Source organism: Fukomys damarensis, unplaced genomic scaffold (genome assembly GCF_012274545.1).
Source record: "Fukomys damarensis isolate Sample0158 unplaced genomic scaffold, DMR_v1.0_HiC HiC_scaffold_18, whole genome shotgun sequence".
Taxonomy (NCBI): Eukaryota; Metazoa; Chordata; class Mammalia; order Rodentia; family Bathyergidae; genus Fukomys; species Fukomys damarensis.
In genome coordinates, this window is record NW_022900930.1 from 45,155,249 (window position 1) to 45,178,011 (window position 22,763).

The following is a 22,763-nucleotide window of genomic DNA, read 5'->3' on the forward strand; positions in this document are numbered from 1 at the left end:
CACGCGCGCGCGCACACGCACGCACACACACACACACACACACACACACACACACACGCCCTACTCATTTCCTTTCCCTTCCAACCCAGCCCCACCTGCTTATTAGACTTGGACCTTGTGTCACCGGGATGATTCTCACTCTGCACTGACACCTCAGCTTTTCATACCTGGTGCCTGGAATACGCCCTGACCCCCCAGCGTGACCCTTCCCCATCCGGGAGCCCCCACCCCATACACACATTTGTGCTCCGGGGGCGGCTTCTGGAGATGGGAGCCCTAGGCAAAGGTCGCAGTAGGCGGCACTTAAGGGGAAGTTTTGCATTTCTCTTTATGGCTGTTTCTAGTACTTTCTTTAATTCTTCCTTTCTCCTGGCTGTTTTGCTTTTCAACATCGGAGATTAAGCCCCAACGCATTCTCACGCGCGGAAACCCCTAGTACTGCAGGTGGTCACTTCAGCATTTCTAAACCTCTAAGAGCAGATGATCAGCCTGCTAGGTTTCCTAGATTTTCCCCTTTCTTTGTGGAAGATGGAGCTCCGGGGCTTTCAGCGAGTCCCAGGGCGTGGTGGAAGAGGAAGAGGAGGGGAGGGAATGAGTTTGGCACCGGGCTGCAGCGGGGGCCTTCGGCTGCCTTGTCTTCCGAAGCTAAATCCTGCTGGACACCACCACCTCCACCACATTGAAAGCCTCTACCTCTCTTTTCGCCGGTATTTCACACCCAACCCGATGATTTCGACAAGCTGTGCAGGTGGCTGCTTTGCGGAGAGAATTCGCTGCTGCCGCCGCGGTCACCGGGTGTGGCCTCCTCGCAGGAGAACTCTGCACCGAGCTCCCCGCTGGGGCTGACAGAGAATAGCCGCGTGATTCCGCCCCGGTTCACCAGTGTAAGTAGGTAACGCGCGCAGTCAGGGTCCGTGGGTCCCTTAGGACGCGCCCCGAGTGGGCCCTAAGGCGCCGGTGTGCAGCCCCTGTGCACTGGGCGCTTGCTCTCGCGTTGTCAGCAGTGCCTCGGGTTTAAGGAGGGGTTGCGCAGGTTTAGAGAAGACACCAGGACTTTTCTAAGCCTGTATTTAGCTTTTATTTGTGCAACACAGAGTTTAACATGAACTTTTTTTTTTTAAGGCGCCCTAAGAGGAAACACACATTTCAGCAGACAGGTCGGAGTGGCTTTGCCGGTGACCCGCAGAGGACGAAGCACAGGAGCCCGGGTGAAGAGGGCGGGGTGAGGTTTATGCTCCATTCTGATACCTCAACCTTCTCGAGGCAGAGGGATGGACTGCCCGGAGAACTTCCCGGGGATTTCTAAACAGTCACTCTAGGACTTGCAGTAATGCGCATTCCGAAACATCCGTGTGGGCTGTGCCTTCTCCGAGCTCCGTCCATGCTCTCGCACACTCAAGGATGTCAAGCCTGCGGTCCTGGGCTGCCCACAACCTTGGCCCAGGCAGACCTGGCAGGGCGCTTACTACGATGACTTTGTAGCCTGCAACCCTTGTCATTCACCAGCGACTCAGCAGTAGCAGATGCTTTGGTGCCAGAGATGAGGGGCAGAAGGAGACCCGGGGAAATCATATGTTTTTCTGCCCGCGGTTACCCATAGGTAGGTGACAAGTTAGGAATGGATTTATCCTGAGCCTGTGCCAATAAACCATACCCTTTCACACTCAGTGTGTGTGGGCCTGCACACGCCACACCCTGGGGGACTCGTGAGTCCCTTTCCTTTGTACCGGTCCCTTCCCCAGGAGTTTCAGGTTATCTCATCCTACGCACAGATAGGTTAGGTTTATCGGCGTTTTTAGGTTTATTTAAATATTTTTGCCGGCTCCTCGCTGACGGCTTTGACTGCAGAGAAGGCTGCCTGGGGGGAGTGGTGCGGCTGCAGGTCGTAAGATGCTCTAGAGCAGAAACACCTGGGGGCCCCTGCATTGCAGGAGGCTCGCGCAGGTGGTGAAGGTGAGAGTGGGGAGCACGGGGCTCCTTTACTGCCCCTGGCCCAGCGTGTGGGGCAGAACCAACCCAGTGAGATTCAGGAAGTAGATGTCTACATGCTGGCCACCTGGTTCTGCAGTGCGGCCTCGCTCTGGGGCTGAGGGGCTGGGTTTCGGTTGCCCCACCCTGGGCCTTGCTCTGCTGGGTGCCTGCCTCCTTTGCAAGGCCCTCTCCAGCCATCTTCCTTTTTAAAGCCCCTTCCCAGAATTCTGCTCTGAAAGCCGCATACCATTTGCTCCTTGTGCCAAAGCAATGGTAAAGTGAGCAACTTTAGGAAATCCGGTTAGCAAGAAGAACCTGACTTTTCCTCACCCTCACCAGCAACGTTTCTATATCAGAGTCATGTGTAGCATTGTCACTGCCCTAGGCGGAGGCCTTTGCGTCCCGTCATGAACTTGTGCATTTATTCCCCTTTAAGCATATTCTCCATGGACATGAAAGTGATTGAGGGCTACCAGCAAAACACACTCTCGGGATAAAAACTATTCAAAAAACAAATACAGAAATCTATTGATGACACTCATTAATAGTATTCCTACCATCCTGGTTATTTCTTACTACTTCTGTGATCGTCTAATAGATCGGTTCGGGTCATTTGTTGAAAAGAAAAATAGATACGCATTACCATAAAGTTCACAACTTTTAACTCTTTTAGAACCACTTTTACTTCCACTCCACTGTCAGTACAGCTTGAGAGCTTCAGGTGGCTCAGACTCGGTGACTGGTGTCTTTTCCACTCATCCTTCTGAAACCCACTGGCACAGGCCTTCTGTATTGGCATTTGCTTTAAAAGGTGTGGCTTTAGGCTGAAGTTCTGACAGGCCAGAGCCCATGAGAAGCTTCAGTCTGGGTGTGGGAGAGCCGAGTTCTGTCCCCCAACAGTGGCGTGTGGGGATAGAACTGGGTCAGAACAGCAGAGGGGTCTCCATGCACCTAACCGTCGGGGAGGTTAGTTGGTGTTGTGGAAGCTGGCTTCAGCATGCTCAGGAAAGGGGAAATGAAGCCAACACTTTCAGGCGCTTGCTGTCTATTGTTTAGTAACAAAATCCCTGTGAGATGGGCATTCAGAGCCAACAGTGGAGGCCAACTGGTTAAATAATTTGCCAAATCACTCAGCTACCTCAAGCCTGAGCTCTCCTTGCTTCCAGATAGAGCGGTGCTCTGCTCATGCATTTTCTGTCTCCATGGAAATTGAAAACTTCATGCCGCAGTCTGCAGACTCTAGCTTGCATATACTGTAATAAACCTCTCCTGTATGGAAGACACCAATAGGAACTGGTCTATATCATGAGGAAACTGGTAGTGGATGTTCCATTGGGAGAGCAAATGGCAGCGACAGCTGTATGATTGATACAACTATATCAGTGTAGAATAAATTACTGCCACCAGTACTCTAGGACATTCACTGGTGGTATAACATTTACATGGGCAGTGTGACTTTTTAGACACAGCTCTCAACGTCACTTTACAAAGCACCTCTTCAGGAATTAATAAACTAAAATGCAACTTAGGTGATGTAAACTCTAAAATAATGACCCTGCAATTTCTGCTATTTTCTAATTAAGCTATTTTCATTTTGCACATGTATAAATGGGTCTACTTTGAAAAAGGAGCGACCCTAAAAATTGCTATAATGAACAAAAGAAGAAATGCTGGCCCTCAGCATCTCATTATTGAGTTTGCCGTGCTCCCTACAAATTTTTAATTTTTTCAAATATGAATGAAATCTACAGCAATGTATGAAAGTCTTTCCTCTTTTTTCCTTGAAATGGGTATATATATTATGCTGACCACAGGACTCACACATGAATCTTCCATGTCTTAGGAAATATATTTGAAAGAAAATTTTCTCCATTTTAGTATAAAATATGCCTATGTTTACAACCCCCCACTTTGAAGATGATGCAGAATAAAGTGTGTTCTGCAGCCGTATAAAATTTAGAGTGCAGCAGAAGTGAGAATGTCTCTTGAATGGGCTAAAGAAGAAAAAGGCACGTTTACATTCAGAACACACATGCTATTAGAAAGGATAGGAACTTACTGCTGTCCATGCAGAAATGATGGTGGTGAGTCCAGGTCCCTCAATGCTTGCCCCACAGAAGGAGCCAAGGGAACGTATTTTTCCCCTAGGGCCCTGCCCCACCAAGCCCTGCCCTCAATCACAGTCACCGTGAGAGGTAAGAAGGTCCCTCGGCACAGCCGTTGAAGGCAGGTCACGGCCATATCAGGCCGAGCCAGCAGTACCAACCCTGGCCACTGTTCTCTCCTGACTGCCAGGAAACACATCTGCTCCTGCAGTTTGGGAACAAAGCAGCCACATGGCGTTGCATGCAGCACCTGGATTTCTTTGCTGACCTTTACCGTGGCTGAACAAATCAACGGGAGGAATGTGAGCTTTCATGTTTGCAAAGAAAGAGGATAAGCACTTCCGCGTGCAGGAGACAAAGGCCGATGTTGTCTGTGTCACAGTCTCCCTGGAGCCCATCCAGGACAGCAGTCACTTCCCTGCCAGCCCTTCACTGCTGCAGGAATGCAGCAAATGCTGTAGAATTGTGAAGGGGTGGATTCCTGGATCCTACAGCACAGCCGGCAGGCTGCAGGAGCCAGGATAGGTACCGGTGGTTGGTAAGGTGAACATTAAGAGACTGGATCAGAAAAGCAAAACTTGCCTGTGTCTAACTAGCTCATTGATTGATTAAATAACATATGTTCCGTCACCCACTGAGCCACCAATGTTGGTGGAACCCTTACAGTGTGCAGTATTCTATATAAGTGCCCCAGGGAGCACAGTCACAGCACATTTCCCAGTCTTTGCAGGGCTAGCAAAATATCTGGACACAGCAAAGCAAAACCGGATACTGCTGCATATGACGTGAGTGAATCTCAAAAATGATATGCTTGGGCCGGGGATTTGGCTCAGTGGTTCCGCCGCCTGCCTCGCAAGCACAAGGGTCCAAGTTTGATCCCCGGTACAAAAAATACAACTAAAAAAGATGCTTGTGCTGAGTGAAAGAAATCTTAGGGAAAGGATGCATGCTGTATACTTCCATTTATGTGAAATTCTGGAACAAGGAAATTATGATGGAAAATAAAAGCAGAGGGGTGATTACTTCAGGGAGCTGGGATGGGATATAGCAAGGGAACTTTCTAGGATGATGGCATTGTTCAGTGCCTTGAGAAGTTTAGATTGCATGGGCTGTGTGCGCATACCAAGATGCAGGCAGTGTACTAGGATCCATGCATTACACTGCATCTAAATTTTACGTCAAAAGAAAAAAAAAACATGAACCAAAGATACATTTATATGGCCTAGTTACAAAAACAAGTATTATACAATTTAAATATATAATAAATCATTTTAAAAGCTCAGCAGATAAAACCCATGCACAAAATTCTGAAGAACCATTCAAAAGTTAAATCATGAAAGGCAAAATCCTAGGAGGTATCACGAAGAAGAGAAGAATTTGCTATGGTTTTGGAAAACAAGTGACTGAGGACTTACATTGCCATTTCTGTGGCTGACTACTGTGCTAGGTGCTTTGTGGCTGGCACTTAATCCTCTTGGCTCTCAGTTGCTCTGTGAGGTAGATATTCTTATTCTAAAGATGAGTAGGTACTGTATTTCTATTAATCCATACTACTACATAATTAAGATATTTTAGCAATTTTACATTCCTGCCTTATATTAAATGTGTATCAACTTTTAAAAAATAGTTTGAAAGGCACTTATACTCAGAATATTTTTTAAAACCTAAGCTATTACTTATTTTTTTAAATAGAATCTTTAATATAAATACTTCTGATCCATTGTCCAATCCTTCAGAAATAGTCTTAAAACCCTGAAGAAATAGTTTTAAAAGCTTTCAACTTTAGGTAAAATGAATGAATGTGCCAATTTTTTCATGCGATGTCTTATAAACTATTGTGATCAGTGATCAGAAAGTAATTTTCTTCTAACAGTTCTATAGGCAGGTTTTCTCCCTGCATTTTCATCTTCAGCTTGGTTACGCCTTCCCTACAGAGGGCCACCCCTTTGTCCTACTACACTAACTGTAGCCGTCACACACTACTTCCAAAGGAGAAGCAATCGGCAGAGACAGAGGAGCTGGTGCTCAAAAATAAGCTTTAACTTTTCACTTTGTTTCTTATTCAATTTCTTCTCCATGGGATTACAACAGCACCCTCATCTCACAGAGATGATAGAGCTGTATTTCAGTGGGAAGTTGAAGTTTTCTGAGCATCCCTGAGTGGGAGCACAGGCCTCCTCCAGCAGTCCTGTGAGGCAGAAGCAGATCCTGCGGGTGTTACAGTCCTCATTATAATACAAAATAAAACAAAAAAGAGCAAGAAGGCTGGAGAGATAAAGGGATGCACCCCAAACCCTGTCTCCTATAAGCAATGGGACCAGGGACATGACCTAGGTTTCCTGTCATCAGAATCACTGGAGAAGACTGGGGATTTAGCTCTGTGGTTCCATTGCCTGCCTCGAAAGCACAAGGACCCAAGTTTGATCCCTGGTTTAAAAAAAAAAAACCTCACTGGAGATTTTTCCTTCTAAATCTTATGGTTCCAAGATTTCCCTCACAATCTTAGATGCATCAAGCCGGGCCTTTTCCGTACCTCTTGATAGTGCACTTCCAGAAAGGTAGGGAAGCCTCGTGCCCTCTTACTTCCTGATGATCCCTGATGCATAATCACTGGAAATAGAGCTCCACTCCTTTAGATTCAGTGACTGATAAAAGAGCAGTGTCAGCGGGAGAAGTGGGTCCGAAGCAGATACTCCTGTGCTTTATAGTGACGATCAGATATGAGGCTCATAATGTGCTCAAAGAAAGAAAGCCTGAGGACCTGAGCCGTGAGCATAGGGTAAGAAAGGAAAGAGGAGATGAAGTGGAGTGTCAGAAAATAAACCAACGATACGAAGGATGAAAACGAAGTGCTCCGTGTAGTTAGATGTAAGTAACCCTACAGCAAAGGCCATGGTACAATGAATGGGATAGAACCCTCGTTAATTCCAACCAATGAATGCCGGGATGCATTAAAATCCAGAGAGAACGTCAAAACTTTACTTTTAGACCTTTTATCTCACCTGGCTTTTGGCTAAAGAAATTCCGTGCACGAACAGACAGTCATTGGAACTCCTTCCCCCTTCTTATCTGCTTCAGGAAGAGGCTGAGCAACCGGAAGAAAGCCAGAGAGAGAGAGGAAGCGGACACACAGGGCAGAGAAGCCCACGCACCAGGTATGTATCCTGACACGGACGGATGGGAAAGGAAACCATAATCTTATAACTTAAGAAGATGAGGGAAAGGGGAATTGACATTTATTAAGCATAAATATGTGCGACAGTATTAATGATAGCTCTGTGTCAAGCACTGGTGCAAAGCCATTGTCCTGGATAATGTAATTATCATAAAAAATGTTGATGATCCAGGTATTAAAATTAGATAAGAGTCAGGGCTGGGGATTTAGCTCAGTGGTTTTGCCACCTACCTTGCAAGCACAAGGATCCAAGTTCAATCCCCATAAACCCCAAAAAAAAAAAAAAAAAAAAAAAAAAAAAAAAAAAAATTAGATGGCAGTCTGTCTGCACAGTAAGCCCACATAACCCAGCTATATTGTTATTTGATAGAACCTAGATGAAGCAAGAAATGTTTTCATTCTACAATGAAGAAAACAAGATCCAGAGGGTTTAAGACTATTGGTCAAGGTTACAGAGAGGCGCAGAAGTCTTCCTGAGATCTCACACCTCCTGCAGGAGAGTTCATGGGAAGAGATGGACACCGATCTCTTGTTCTCTTTTTTTCTACAAAGTTTAAATTTGTATCCTGATGTTAAAAAAAAAAAAAAAAGGCTGAACAGTCACAGTTCAAATCACCTACAAGTAAAGCAATCCAAATAATCATCATATAGACAGAACACCATAACACAGATCAAATAAGTCCACATTTTGTTTTATTAACAGCTTCCATCACTGCAATAATTTATAAGAGTGAAATCATACCAGAGGCTCCATGCCATCTTGCTAACCAGCAATTCCCTTCATTATTACATTATCTGGAAGAGGAGAACAAACAGCAAAAAAGATTCCCTGCACCTTTTACTTTATTTTACAAATTTAATAAACTGCACTACCAAATCGCATTAGGATGACAGACCTGCTTTTGAATGGACCTCAGATATTTCAATTTCGGAAGTGTTTTTTGTTTCTTCTCATGCCAAAAAAGTTTTTGCCCATTATGCTGATTTATGTTTCCTTTAGAAGGCATCCAAATTAAAATTATCATCAAAGTTAGTTTCCAGAGTGAAATTCAGAAACATTACTTAAGTCCCAGAGCTCTGCTGTGTCTTAGACATACTACTAGGTGGTAGCCATAAGGAGTGAAGTTCAGAGCCATATGCAATGCAGAGCTGTCCAAAGGCGGGACGGTTCCAGCCCAGCAGGAGGCCACAGCATTTCCGGAAGGAGTCAGCACTACTTCTCAGGTGCTTAGCCAACCCAATAATCTCTTATTCCCAAGTACTAAACAGGTGAAAAGTACTGCATAAGCGAGTACCAAGGAGCAATATTGTAACACACTGATCACAAATGAAGACTTGACAGCATAGCACTATTACAAACACAGAGACTTGTGAATACCTTAATTCAGACTAGAGCCAAAGACAGTATGAACAAGCACCAGCCGAATGGGATCTTATAAGGAAAAAAGAAAAGCCTATTAAGTGAAGTCTTTGGGGAATGTGTAGGTGCATAAAATCTGTCTTTCCTACCAAATAAAGCTATGTAATGAACGGTTGGAAAATCGTCAGTATTTTGTTAGTTGATTTGGTTTCCATTCCCATTCCCCAGTGAAATTCATTTTCCCACCCCTTAGTTCTTTGTATCCATGAGTTGATTACTAAAGAGAGGGGAGAAAAGCAGATGTTTCTGTACTCTGGCTTCAGAATTAAGTGTTGCAAAAGAGCAAGCATTTAGGTTCATTTACATTTCTTATCTGGAACACAGACTCCAGCATATTGACGAAGAATCTGTCACCCTGTCCCTCCTCTCCCTCTTTATATCTCAGATTCATCTTTTCCTGAAATTTGTGTATTGCTGATCTCCCCTTGGAAAAAGGAACCAAACCATTTTGAACTCGATGTTCAGGGAATATTAGACCTTGGAGTGTGGGGTTTAGAGAGAGGACAGGCAAACAATCTCTAGGAGTTGCCGTGGTAACACACCTTCGCTACTGAATGCAGTCCACATAATAACTTATGAATTATTAGCCAAAATGTAGTACCAAGCCCAATGTCTCCCAGCTGGTGATGGTCAAACTGAAACAGAAAAGAATGCCATTCAGGATTGAAAGAACCAAGACAAATTATGTAAAATTTCAAATTCCCAAGGATGAATGCCACTGTATTGTATACCTAAAATGTACCAATAAAATTAATGGAAAAAATTAATTAAGTATTGATACATGTTAAGTATTAATGAATGCATTTTATCATGCTAAAAAAAAGCATAAGTTGTATTATTTATTTAATTAAAGTGTCCACAATAAGCAAATCTCTAGAAATTGAAAATAGATTACAGTAGCCTAAGACTGAAGGCTGGGAAGGCAGTGGAGAGGCGCTGGTTTCAGGCTTCTTTCTAGAATGATGAAAGTGTTCTAAATTTAGATTATTTGCAACACGGTTGCACAACTCAAAGATATTCAGAACCATTGGATTTGGTACTTTGGGTGTATTTTACTATATACAATTTACATCTCAACAAAGCTACTAAAAGTACCAGTGCAGCATGTACGTACATGTATGCATACAAATATCCTGATTAAAAGGAATAAATGGCTGTTCATTAGTCTTTGTCCATGGAGGCAGAAAGAAGAATTGAGATCCTTTGGGTGAGTCAGGAGAAGAATGATGCTGCTTGTCCCTCCATTGGCAACTGGACAGGCAACCAAGCCTTCATGGAGCTTAGGCAAATGCAGGGTGGAACAGGGCTGGGCAGAGGCCCCTCTGAGCCCTTTGCCCCATTGCTTCATGTTTTATGTCAAGGGACATGAGTTTCATTCCATAAAACCAACTATCTGCTCTCTGATCAGAGCTAAACAAAACTCAACATACAGTAACGCCCACTTACATAATTTATTTCTGTTGCCCTCCATAAGTAAGGAGGCTGAAATTTCTGCCAGATGATCAATAATTAGAAGCAAAGGTACCTGGTTAGTATGCATCAAACAATGTGGTAAAACAAACAGACAAGCGATTAACCCCAACAAACCAAGGCTGCTTTGAGGGTACACCTTAGTTGAAAAGAAACACTTTACACCACAGTTTCCAATTTAAGTTTAGAATGTATTGAGCATTCCCTTTCCAAATATCCACCCTCATAGTTGAATAGCATAATGAAATGAAATGAAATGGGGAGTCATAATGTACATTGGATTGTTATAGGATAACAGTCTTAAGAGGCTATGTGCATAATCTAGCTATTCTCTTGTTTGAAACATGTTTGTTGTTTTATACCCAGTTTATGAGCCATACCAAGAAGCCAGTTATTTTTACTTAAAATTCAAATGATGTTTTTTTTCCAGGAGTCGCCCAGTTTGATCTTTGGCTTTCTTGCCTAGTGTGGTTTCTTGTTGACTTCTGACTATGTCTAAACAATCACAAACTACAAATGTGCCACCCATAGTAATTTTAAAATAATGCGATTTAACACATGGTCTGAAGATATTTCATGAAAGAAAATTTCCACCAGTATTTGCGATACTTCTCGCTGGAAAAGCGAGATTTCCATATCTACAAATACTACCTTTTTTTGTAAATTGTCCTCAAGAAATTGAAGAGAATGAGGATGCTCTCTGGGTCCTCTTTAATTAGAGTGTGAATCTCATTCACAGGGCCTCCCACCTAAGGACCTAATCAGTTTCCAACGATCTATTTCTTCCTCCCATTAACTTGAGGTCTTCATCATGTGCATTTTAATGGAGATCACTAAATGGGGATTCACCACAGATAACATGGCCTTAAGTTTCCCTTGATACAGTAACTACAAAACTGACTTCTGTCCACTGAGTCAACTGTTTCCTCCAACGTTAGATTCTCCATCTCCTTGGCTTTCTTTTTTCTATCATGACTGTCCTCAAAGATCTGTTGGTCCATGATGGCTTCTTCAGATTCCACTCTAGTGAGCTGGAGAGACCCCTTGGTGCCCTGCATTTGGGTGGGAGTCAGCTGAATGAGTTTCACAAGAGCATATGGGAGCTGCCCTTTCTCAGCGACCTCCCTCCACCACCTTTAAATGGTTAAGCAAGGCAGATTTGATGCAAAGGCCCCCACACCTACACTTCTCTAGTTCCCCTCAGATGGCTTGGTCAGAGTCTTAAGAAAAAAAAATCTTAGGGCCAGGGATTTAGCTCAGCGGTTGGGTGGCCTGCCTTGCAAGCTCAAGGACCCGAGTTCAATCCCTGGTAAAAAAAAAAAAAAAAAAGAAAGAAAAAAAATATTTCTGAGAGGTGCAGTGATTGAGGGTTTTGAGCCCAGCACTCAGGCATGAGTTTGAGCCAAGCCTGGGCAACTTAGTCACTTAGCAAGACCCTCTCTCAAAATTAAAAAATAGTAATAATAAATAAGGACTGGATTGTAGCTCAGTGCCAAGGCCCTGCATTCAATCCCCATTATCAGGAAACAAAATAAAACACAAATGAAAAACACTTTCCATTTTCCCTAGTTGTTGTTGGATGGGAATTGAACATTCCAGAAGCCAGCCATCAATGAAGGTGCTCTGCTCCCTCCCAACTTCTGCCTGTGCTTCCTGAACGCTCTGGGTTCTTCCTCTGCCAGCTCAGTGACTCCCCCCGCAGGAGCCTTTCATGGATTTTCCCCTTCATCATGTTGTTTCACAGGCAAAGCTCTTTTCTCAGAAGCTAACTTTCAGGAATTTGTGGAACCCTTTTGTTCCATGTCCTGTAAATTCCTATGAAATTATGTTCCTTTTGTTTTCTTAATTATCATTTTAACGTTTTAGCAGAAGAGATGAATATGTTCAGTTTAACATCTAGAATCAGATAGCTTTATTATGCTAATATTATACTCCAAATGTAGAAGGACATTTTGCATACAAAGCATTTAAGTCTGTACCCATATTTTCAACAATCCAAAATTGGGATCAGATTTACTAATCAGAAGCAGTAAATATCAAGAGTTAGCATCTATAAATTTTTCCATGGGTCATATTTAGTGTCTAAGTTTTAAAGCCGAACTTGTTTACAGTCTGCTTCCTTCAGGATTACACGATGGTAATATACCTTTAAAAAAACAAATAAGAAAAAAAAATTTTTGGGGGTACCAGGGATTGAACTCAGGACCTTGTGCTTGAAAGGCAGGCAGCGGAACCACTGAGCCAAATCCCTGGGCCTACAAATAACAAATTTTTATTGAAAAAATATTTATTAGGTAGGCAGGTATGGCCAGCTCTTGACAAAAATCTTTTTTATTACAACTTGCAGAAAGCATAAAGAATATTATAATAAACATCATATATTTGCTTAGCTATTAAAGATTTACTCAGGACCTTAAAAAATTATAGGTATGATAAAAATCTCCCCTCAGCTTTCCTCTCTTTCCCAGAGGCAGCCAGCAGACTTAATTTAGTATTACTTATTCCCTTGCATGTTTTTTTTAAATTCATATCTATAATAATATAGTTATTTTAGCTCAGCGGTTCGGTGGCCTGCCTTGCAAGCACAAGGACCAAAGTTCAATCCCTGGTACCCCCCCCAAAAATAATAATAATATAGTTATTTTCATCATGAATCAACAAAATTGTGTTCCTTCCTTTAAAATCCTCAGTGCTTATAATTCTTTTTTCCATCTGATTCACGATTCTAGAATAGAACCAGTAATAATAGCCCTCTTTGCTGTTTTCTTGACTTGAAAGAAAATACTTTCAAAATTTTGTTTTCAGTAGGTTTCAGGGAATCTCTTGGTTAGAAAATTATCTTTTGGTATCCACAGGGCCTGGCCTCAATCCCCAAAACAGGAGAAGGAGAAGGGGAGGAAGGGAGGGAGGGAACAGGAGGGAGGAAGAAAGAAAATAAATTATCTTCCATTGCTCCAATTTCTAATGTGCTAAGATTTTTTTTACCATTAATAAGTATTTAATGTTGTTCAAAGGTTATTTAGAAGTCTATCAACATTTCTGAGCATATGAGTTTTCCATTTTGTTTGTTGACTTCTAATTCATTTGCATTTTGATTAGTGAACATGGTCTATCTGATTTTGGGGGGAGGGGGCTGCTGCTTAAAAATTGCCCTGTGTGCTGGTATCTGGCCAATTCTATAAACATTCCATGGGTCCTTGAGGAGTGCCTGTCTTCTATTTGCTGACTATGCCATTATGTACCTGCCTGTTAGACTTCATAATTGGATGCTTCAAATCAAATCAGAAAGTAAGAGACAGGTATTAAAGGTTGTGACTATTTCTTTTTTACAGATAGATAATATAGATATATATAGGTTTCATCTTATGTAGTAAGTCCATCAATGTCTAAAATTCTTACATTTCATTGTATACTTATAATCTTTACTCCTTAATAACTTTGTACATAACTGGATTCCATAACTGAATTTTATCCTCTTTTCCCCCCTTTTTGCTATTAATATTTGGCTTTTTCTTGCTAAATTAAACCTATTCAAATTACTTGGAATTGGTTTCTTCCATCTTGTTTTATCCCTCTGTTTACCCTTATTTTTCTCTTGTGGTCCCACACACACTTTCGTTCAGATTGATCATTTATTTTTCCTTTGTTTTCTTCTGCATTGAAAGATGAGAGATGTAGCTCTACTACTTGGTGCCTAGGGTCAACAGCAAGAGTTACTGGAGTTAGCATTGGTAGCCTCCTCCCCTGTCACTGGCAGTCACCTGTGTCCCCGTTACACCCTTCCTGCCACGAGAATTCCCGTGTGGCCAGGGATGATGTTCGGAAAGTTCCCTGAACTTCAAGTCAAAAGACTTGCGTTCTTACCTCAGCCTCACGACAAAACTAACTACAGGTCTTGAGCAAACCACTTCCCTGAGTTTTCATTTTCTGTCCATATCGACCAGTATGTCCATCTCATGGACATAACTTTGCTGGGAGGTTAAAAAAAAAATCTACTGCATTGCTTTGGTTACAGGTAGACAATCAGCATTTAGCAGTTTCTCTTTTGGTTTGTTTCATGTGCACAGCCTTGATCCTGAGTCCTGGCTCATTCTGTGGGAATGATGTTGTTTTGATTCCTTTGTACGTAAGAGTATGTTGTTTTCCTTGTGCATTACTAGTCATTCTACTTTCTGTTTAGTTAAAAGAAGTCAACATTACTTGCCAAGCTATCAACTTCTAAAACTGGGACAGGGGTGTGTGATGAATGGGGGCTTCCCTTCTTCCAGTCTGGACCACTAACATTTCCCCAGTTTTGCTTGGCTTGCTAAATTTTCCAGGAACTACAGATATAATTATTGCTCAGGAACTAGACTGCTGGCCTACGCGGTCAGAACAACAAAGAATCGGGAATGGATTTATTTTTACAATTGACTTGTCTTTCTAGTTCCATTTGCTTGCTGAAGAGAAGCAGAAAGATATTAAAAATGCAAGCTCATTAAGTGAATGGAGGACAGTTTAATTCAAATAAGCACCAATTAGCTAACTGCAAACCCCATGCTGACAAGGGAGAAGATCTTAGCTTCTGGACAAACTTGTGAGCTCTGAGATTTTAGAATCAAAAGCTCAGTTTCTGTTAAATCCATCACAGTTTAATTTATGTCAGGCTCTGAGAATAGTTTTACAAAACAGTAGCCAGGAATGCCTTGGCTTGAACCTCTTGGGCTACTATTACTTACCTATCTATTTATTTTGAGACAGTGTCTCTCTGTGTTGCCCAGTCAGACCTGTTAGCTCCTGGGCTCGAGTGATCCACCTGTCTCGGCCTCCCGAGTAGCTAAACTATGCACCCAACACGTCAGGTTCATTGTTATATAATTCCCAATTTGTCGATATAATAGATCTATAAATAACTAGTCTGGTAGCTCTTGAGATCATTTAAGTATTTTCTGTACCTCAAGTATATTTCATACTGATTTCCGAAGGACAGAGCGTCTCGAAGTTAGCAAAACAACCGGACCAGCCATCTAGTGGTAAAATCGTGTACTGCAAGATGAATTCCAGACCCTCAACGTAAGCCAAGTCCTGACCACTTAAGGCTGCTTCCAAGCCCAGGATCCCCGGGGAGTCACACGCCCCCAACTCCCAGTGGAATTGTTAGTAGTAGAATTCCACGGATTGGACGCCTTGGGATTTAGCTCAGCGGTGCTGCTGCCAGCCTCGCAAGCACAGGCTCCGGGGAGAGGATGGGACATCACTTCATTTCCGTGGTTAGGGTTAGCTAATGCTGACCGGCCCACCTCGGAAGGCTCCGCACGGTGAAAGCTACCGTGACAAACTTCACCGGGATTTTACACTGGTGTAGACTATATCACTTGAATTTCATTTTTGTCTTTTACTGAGGCTACTAGCATGGAGCAGTATCACAAATGACTGAAATTAACTTTTAATGTAAAGATGAGCTTCTAATGCCGAAATTAGTTTATACATTCTTTTTAAAAAATAAGTCTTTTCTCCAGAATGTACGAAACTCATCTGGAGCATTGAGACGGTTGTGCTCTTTATAATTTAGGCCTAGGGATCGTTATTATTCCTGTGTATAAGATTGTTCACAGGGTGGGGGTCACACTGGAGAGGTCGCAGAGGACAGTAAAGAGGGTGGCATGTGAGGGGCCCAAATGTGCCACACGGTCCCCACTACCCCTGCTTCTTCATTCCTGGATTTTCAGGCCGTTTCTCTTTCTTAGCCACCTGTAACCCATTTCCAGGCTCATTTTCTCTTGGCTATAAAATACAGACCTCAGCTCTCAGAGCCAGCTCCAGATCCCCGGCCAGGCCAAGCAGCAGTGGGTGGGGTGACCGTCCCTGCTGTCCTCACACACCTGTGCAAACCCTCCTGCAGCTGGCCAGCACAATCCGATCCGGTTCCTGTGAAGACACAGAGCTCTGTCCTTTCGTCCCAGGACCAAGGTGAAGAGGACCCAGGAGGTAATTTCCACTCCAGGCTCTCGTCCCAGCGTTGGCCCGGACCCGAGCACTGGAGGAGGTTAGCCGACCTGCATTTCTGGGTCTCACATTCTCCTTCTCAACCTTCCAGGAACAAGAAGATGACGCTTCCTTGTCAGAAGTGTCAGGTCATGTGCGCGAGCCACTGTTTGGCAAGGACCCTGCAGGGCTGGTTCGCATACTTGGTTCCGTCAGTGCTTCTGGAAAGAAACAGGGTGCGCCTTAGACGTGCGGCTCCTCTCCTCCTGCTTCAGTTACTCCAGGGCAGTGGAGCTGAGACTCCGCCATCACCTGGCTTAGCATCAGTCCTCTAATAAGTATTAAAATGTCTATGTTGATGTTAAAGTTAGCACCAGAACTCCGAGGGAAAAGCCGGGGAGAGGAGTCTGGGAGTGTGGATGGGCTGCTCGTGAGAGCGTGGGTGCTCGTGTCCCATGCCTTCTTGCAAACCCCGGGCGAAGGCCTCTTTGCTTCAGTCCCCCCAAGTTTCAGCTCCCCTCTAAAGTCTTCTCCTTGGGGCCCAGTTCTGCCAGTGTCACCAGCCCCTGCTCAGAGCAGTCCTGAGCTCATCTTTGGCTGCCCACGAGCCTGGCCAGTGCTGTCGCTCTCTCTCCTCTGAACTGTGACAGCACATCACCCATAGCTTTCTCTGGTGTCCAAAGTGAGTTCTATATCTGTCTCGCTTTCCTTTTATGTGACTGTCTGCTTGGGATATACACATGTATATATCTTTTCCCAGGGCTTTTGAACTGAGTTACAACCCCACTTCTTTGTCATTTTTTTATTTTGAGATAGGATCTTGCTAAGTTGCTAAGTTTCCAGGCTCTAATATGCTATCCTCTTCCCGCCACAGCCTCCCAGAGTGCTACGATAACAGGCATGTGCCTCTCTACCTGGCTTATACTTCTCTTTTTACCTCTGAATTCCCCACCAAGAGTGATATGAACTAGCAGTAAGCAAAGCTGAATCTGTTGGCAAAATGTCTTTTAAAACATTTTCCAAGTTCCTGAGATACTCATTCTCAGGCCTCTTATAGGGCAGGTGTCCTCTTGAAAGTGCTGGCTGCAGTGTAAAAACAGAAGAGTCCCCAGCCTCTTTATTGGGGAACATGCAGTGTCTCATTCTGTATCCTGGATGCACTGGGTCTCACCCTCTCTGCCTCCACCCCAAGTAAAAGTGTGGCCACAGGAGCTGAACTGGAGATACATAGAAGGAACTCGCAAGGCTGCTATGAATTCAATGGTTGGAGCAGTAAAGAAAGAAGCCGCGGTGCCGACCGGCAGCAGAGCTCCCAGCAGAGCTCTGGTGGGGGACGAGAAGGGGAAGGGGTGACGAAGACTGTCTTTCCTTGCTTTGCACCAGAGCGCCCAGGATGTGGGTCTGCAGGGCTGAAGCCCACTCACAGGCTTGTCTTGCTCTGTTCAACACACTGTTAGGCATCATGATGCATCCTTCGGGTTTTGGCATCTACACTGTGCTGAAAGATGTGGTTTTGTCCTCCCCATCACGGGGAGGTGTGGATGGGGCTCTCACTGCAAGCTTGGTTCCAGGTCAAGGCTGTCCTGTCTAGTGAGTCCTTTGGTGCACACTTAAGGACAAGGGAATAGACATCTTGGACATTAAATAACTTGGTCCCGGGCCCAGCTGCTGACTCTGAAGTCTGTTCCGGTGATTTTCAAAGTCCACTCTCTTAATCTGCCCCTCAGCCTTCATGGTTGAGCCCTGGACAAAGAGTCAGGGCACATGCAAGGAGCCTGAGCTCTGTCCCCAGAGCATTTTCCAAAGAGCATTGCATTCTGTCCTCAGCTACCTCCCAACACTGTGCTCTGCTGTGCCTACCTTGGTGGGGATTGCATTAGCAAAAGGCAATACAAGAAGGGGTGAACTTTCATATCAAGGACCCTCAGTCCAAACGTTTCTCAGTTTCTTTATTTACTGCACTCCTACTGTATATGAAATATTGAACTGTGATTTGCAATGAAGAATTTAAATTCACAGTCTCCTCTTGAAGAAGGAGACACAAACCACTTCCGGAGCTGGTTCTGAGCTACACTAGCACAAGAGATGCTGGGGCCACAAACCAGCTGCTTCGGCCTGAGGGTGGGCAGGGAGTGGCAAGAACAGACTCTCCCCATTTCCCTCAGAGCCAGCCTTCAACAGGGTCCTGCCGATTTGCAGCCAATTATGGTAAAGCTTCTCATAGCTGAGCCCAGTAGCTGGCCCATGTGAAAGTCTCCTTTCCCTGCTGTTCAAGGTCCCAAAGGCAGAACGCCCAGCAGGGCCTCTCTGGCACTGAAGTCAGCTTTCTCCAGCCCCACACCTCTCCAGCTCTCCCTTTCTCCAGAGGCCAGGAACAACCTGGGTCCTGACCAATGCATATCCTGCCAGGGCTCAGACCAACAGGGAAAGGCATTTCAAATAAAAACAATGGTGTGCAGGAAGGCGTGGAAGTGAGAGTTGGGCAAGTTTGAGACCAGTTTTGCAGGAAGCGTAGAATGCATTTGAGAGTATGGAGAGATTCCAGGGCTGGGGAATGGGGAGTGAGAAGAAACCTGAGTTCTGGCCTGGTCCTCAGGCCTAGAGTCTCAACATCTTGAGAGATGAAGGCAGGAGTTCGAGCCCAGCCTGGGCAATTTAGCAACATGATGAGAACTTGTTTCTAAATAAATGAAAAGTGGCACACGTTAATTGCACGTATTCGAGGTACACTGTGACATTTCAATTCAGGCATGCAATGCCTAATGATCAACTGGAGCAATTTGCTCTTCAGACATTGATCACTTCTGAGTGTTGAATTTGAATTTTCTTTATGTCTGCTGAAAATGCTGTCTTCTAGCTGTTAAGACATAGATAGCAAACCATTGACTACAGTCTTCAAAGCTAAGAACCTTTGCCTTCCTGGACACTTAATTGTGTTTCCAGTTCTTGGGAACAAAAGTGACAAAGCAGGCCTCTCTGGTGCTTTTGACAGATAAAGCCAGCATGCTTTGCTCAGAAAAGGTCCTGAGACCCCTGAAGAGGAGGGAATGAGTTAGAACCCTGGTATGCTTCTCTCCTTGAGTGTCCTAAAACCCTAAAGCTGTCACTTGAAGTACGGTGTGAAAGATCCACTGGAGGCAAACACACAGGTCCTGAAATTGCAGGTGTAGGAATAACATAAAACACTGGATCGCTGGAGCATTTGTTCTGCAGACAGAATTTTGACAGGTTTCACTGTTAATGCACTTTTCCGCTCCACCACCAAGCTCAGAGTCGCCAGGGTCCTGCCCCTCTGTCTGGGGCTTTTCATGGCTGCACCTGCAGCATGCTGATGAGCCAGCAGCCTGGGCTTTGCAGCAGCCTGGGCTTTGCAGCAGCCGGACTGGCTCGATGTGGGCTTCTCCCACTCACCCGGTAGGGTTTGATCCACTTCAGGTCTGAACTGCTTTAAGGCTTAGTCTCTAGGTCCATAAATGGGGCCCATGATTGCTTGCTTCAGAGGGAGCAGGACTGACAATAATAAACATAACCCCAGCACCCCAGCTTATCATAAAGGCCCAGCCAGTGACAACCATTACTATTATGAAATTACATAGCCACAGTCACAATGTAGAATCCCAGACCCTACATTGTGACGATACAGTATCAGCTCCACACAGAGTCTTCAAAACATGTCCCTGTCCCCAAAGACATTTCTCTGTGAATACAGATGTGAACTGTGTCATCACACACACACACACACACACACGCACATACTTGCCCGCCACAGCCAATACTCATGCACTGAGCTGCGCAGCTCCAAGGTGCTGCTGACCTGCACCCTGCACCCTAACTGCTTCCCACCACTCCAGTGATTCTATTCGCACTGTGCGTGGGCATCATTCCTCCACTGCATCTCAGGCTCAGCTCTTCCTGCTATGGTTTTATACCAACAGTAGGTGGGAAGGAGAGAATTACTCATCAAGGAAGTAGAAGATGCCAACATAGCAAGATTATGAAGTATTCTTTTTACAAAAAAACATACTTCTGGCCAAGGATTCTAACTGAACATGTACCCTACAAGTGGCTCCATAATTCAGCTCTTGGATCTCTGCACATTCTGTTCAACATTTACTCTACATCTGTTGGCATTGACCATGTGCCTGCTGTCTGGTAAAGACAAAAGTTAATGAGGTGAGCACATCTCCCTCCAGTAATTTAATCCAGAGATGACTTACAGTATGTATATGTGTTATCTGTTAGGTCAAAATAGAATACAGAGGCAGAACCAACAAGTTAAAGGAACTCATGAGGTTGAGGATGAGGTTGCTTCTGGGTGGGGACCTAAAAAGATGGCACGAAGGAGCAGGCATTTGTGCTAAGCCCTGATGGAAGGAGGAGGGCAGCCCCGGGAGGGGCACTGTGTTGGACAGGGCTGGTGCTGGCACACAGGACAGGAGGGCTGCTCTTAGAAGCTTAATAAAGAGCCAAGGGTTATTCCAATAGGTATTCAGGTGGGTTCCAGGGAGCGTCCATTAATGTCAGAAGATAGAGTGGGCTGAATTGGAGAGCAGGGACTCGGCAAGGCAAGGAGACCTCCAGGAAACTGGTCTGCTCCACGAAGACGTGGAGCCCGGGCTTTTGCAAGAGGTTTGTGTTGATTGATAGAATTAGATTCCTGCCTTCTGCCGTTGGTTCTCCGGATGCATCATCAGAACCCTCCTTAGAAGAACACCAAAACTCAAACAACAAAGTGTAACAGGAGGCGGAACCCAGAGCCGCTGGGAGCGCTCTCCAAGGTCAGCCTTCCACACCTAACAGAGTAAGGCAAGCAGATCTCAGCCAGGTCTCATCAGGAGATGACAACGGCCACTTCTGACTGGTTAGTTGTTTCTTTCCTGAAGAGTGGCCTTGATAGGGTAGTATCCTTTAACGACATCACCCAAAGCCGCTCTGAATATCACTCAACCTGGCCCTTGTAAGGAATTGGAAGCCACGTACCCTGGCTGTGGAGGAGAGGCCAGCTGTGGAGTAATGCAGGGGAGCTTCTGTGCTCAGAGAGATGTGTCCATGTGGGACTTTCATGGGACCTGTTTAAACCCAGTCTTTAAATACATCTCTTAAGTCTCTCTTCTTTAGCTATGGTAAATGTAAGAGTACAAAATTGCCCATTTGAACCATTTTTAAGTGTACAGCTCAGTGGTATAAAACCACATTAAGCACAACCATCCCCACTCTCCAGTTCCAGAACTTTCTCATCTTCTCAACCTGAGATTTTTGCTCCCATTGAACTCCAACTGCACGTTACGCACTCCCCACACATCCTAGAAGCCACATCCTGTGTTCCCTCTGAGTGAATTTGCCTACTCTGAATGTTTCAAGAGAGTGGCCTTATGCAGTACTTGTCTTGTTACAACTAGTTCATTTCACTAAGCACAGCGCCCTTAGAGTTCATGCGTGGTGTAGCCAGTATCACAGCATCCCTGAACAGTAATGCACTGTGTTCTTCCTCATTCTTATGGGAGATTTCTATGGCCCTTCAACCAGTGGCAAGATCTCCTTCTTGCTTGTCATCTTCTCTGATCATATCTTGCATCCTGAACACAACTAGTAAAACTTGTAATTAATTACTGTTGTCCATTTCCTCTTTCACCCTGGTTCTCTCCCAATGACTACATCACTCATGGAGGGAGGGATCACAATTATTGATTCCCCACAAATGCACACTGTTGAGCTGAATGCCTGGCATCTGGAAGATACTCAGGAAACACGCTGGGAAATGATACCGACAGTAATTAATGTTGGAGGAATCGTGAACTTTCTGTCCCACACAGCCAAAGCGTGATATTCAGGTAATGCCGCTTGCATGTCTGCTTTGCTCTTATCTGTGAGGCACAAAAGACAAACCCAGGTGAGACCTCGAGGGGTGATAGCCCTCAGTGACTGCACACAGGAGAGGAAGGGGGGCTTAGAGACCAAGATGAGTGGGTGGGGCATGGTAAGTGCAGGAGCCCTCCTGCTTGAAGGAGTCAAAATGAATATTCGTGTTCAGGCTATTTTGATGCTTTTGTTTGTTTTTTAAAATCCTAAACCAAACCTAAGGAGCAATATAAGAATTATTTCCAAAACAGACATTACACAGATGGTACCTCCTCCGCACACAGCGTACGTAGAAGTTGTCTTCTCTCTGTTGTGGGCTTTAGCATCTCAGCGATGTCTTGAAAGACACAAAAATCATTCCCTCTCTCTGCTCTCCCGTGCTCAGCATTCGCTGCATCCTTCTGCTGATAACACAATATAGAAACCACATCCCAGGAGAACCTGAGGACTGTGTCTTCTGGCAGCTCGCCTTGAGGGACAGAAAATTATCCCAAATGTTTGCCTGCAGACTTCCCTGCAAATCTCTGCCAGAAATCGGCGACCTGCCTGGTACAGCACTGTGGTAAGAGCACGGCGCCTCGGTCCAGATGCTGATCCTACCACTTACTGGCATCAGAGCGAAGCAGGCGACCTAGCAAAGAGCTGCACCTTTGCTTCTCCGTCTGTGAAATGGGGCAAAGAATTTACTCACCTTGTGGCGCTGTTGTGACAAAATGAATTAATCTGCATTTCTTAAGTTAATAGTTACACGTGCTCTCTTCAGCAGCACATATACTAAAAAAGTTAATAGTTCCTGCTT

The 22,763-nt window shown here is 44.6% G+C and overlaps 1 long non-coding RNA gene across 1 annotated transcript; it reads left to right on the forward strand.

The window, feature by feature from the left end:
* Positions 1 to 28: 28 nt before the first annotated feature.
* On the forward strand, positions 29 to 7,318 carry LOC104862038. Its single transcript, XR_780168.2, has 3 exons — positions 29 to 884; positions 1,123 to 1,600; positions 7,155 to 7,318. It is a non-coding gene; the product is annotated as an uncharacterized LOC104862038 (long non-coding RNA).
* Positions 7,319 to 22,763: the final 15,445 nt, after the last annotated feature.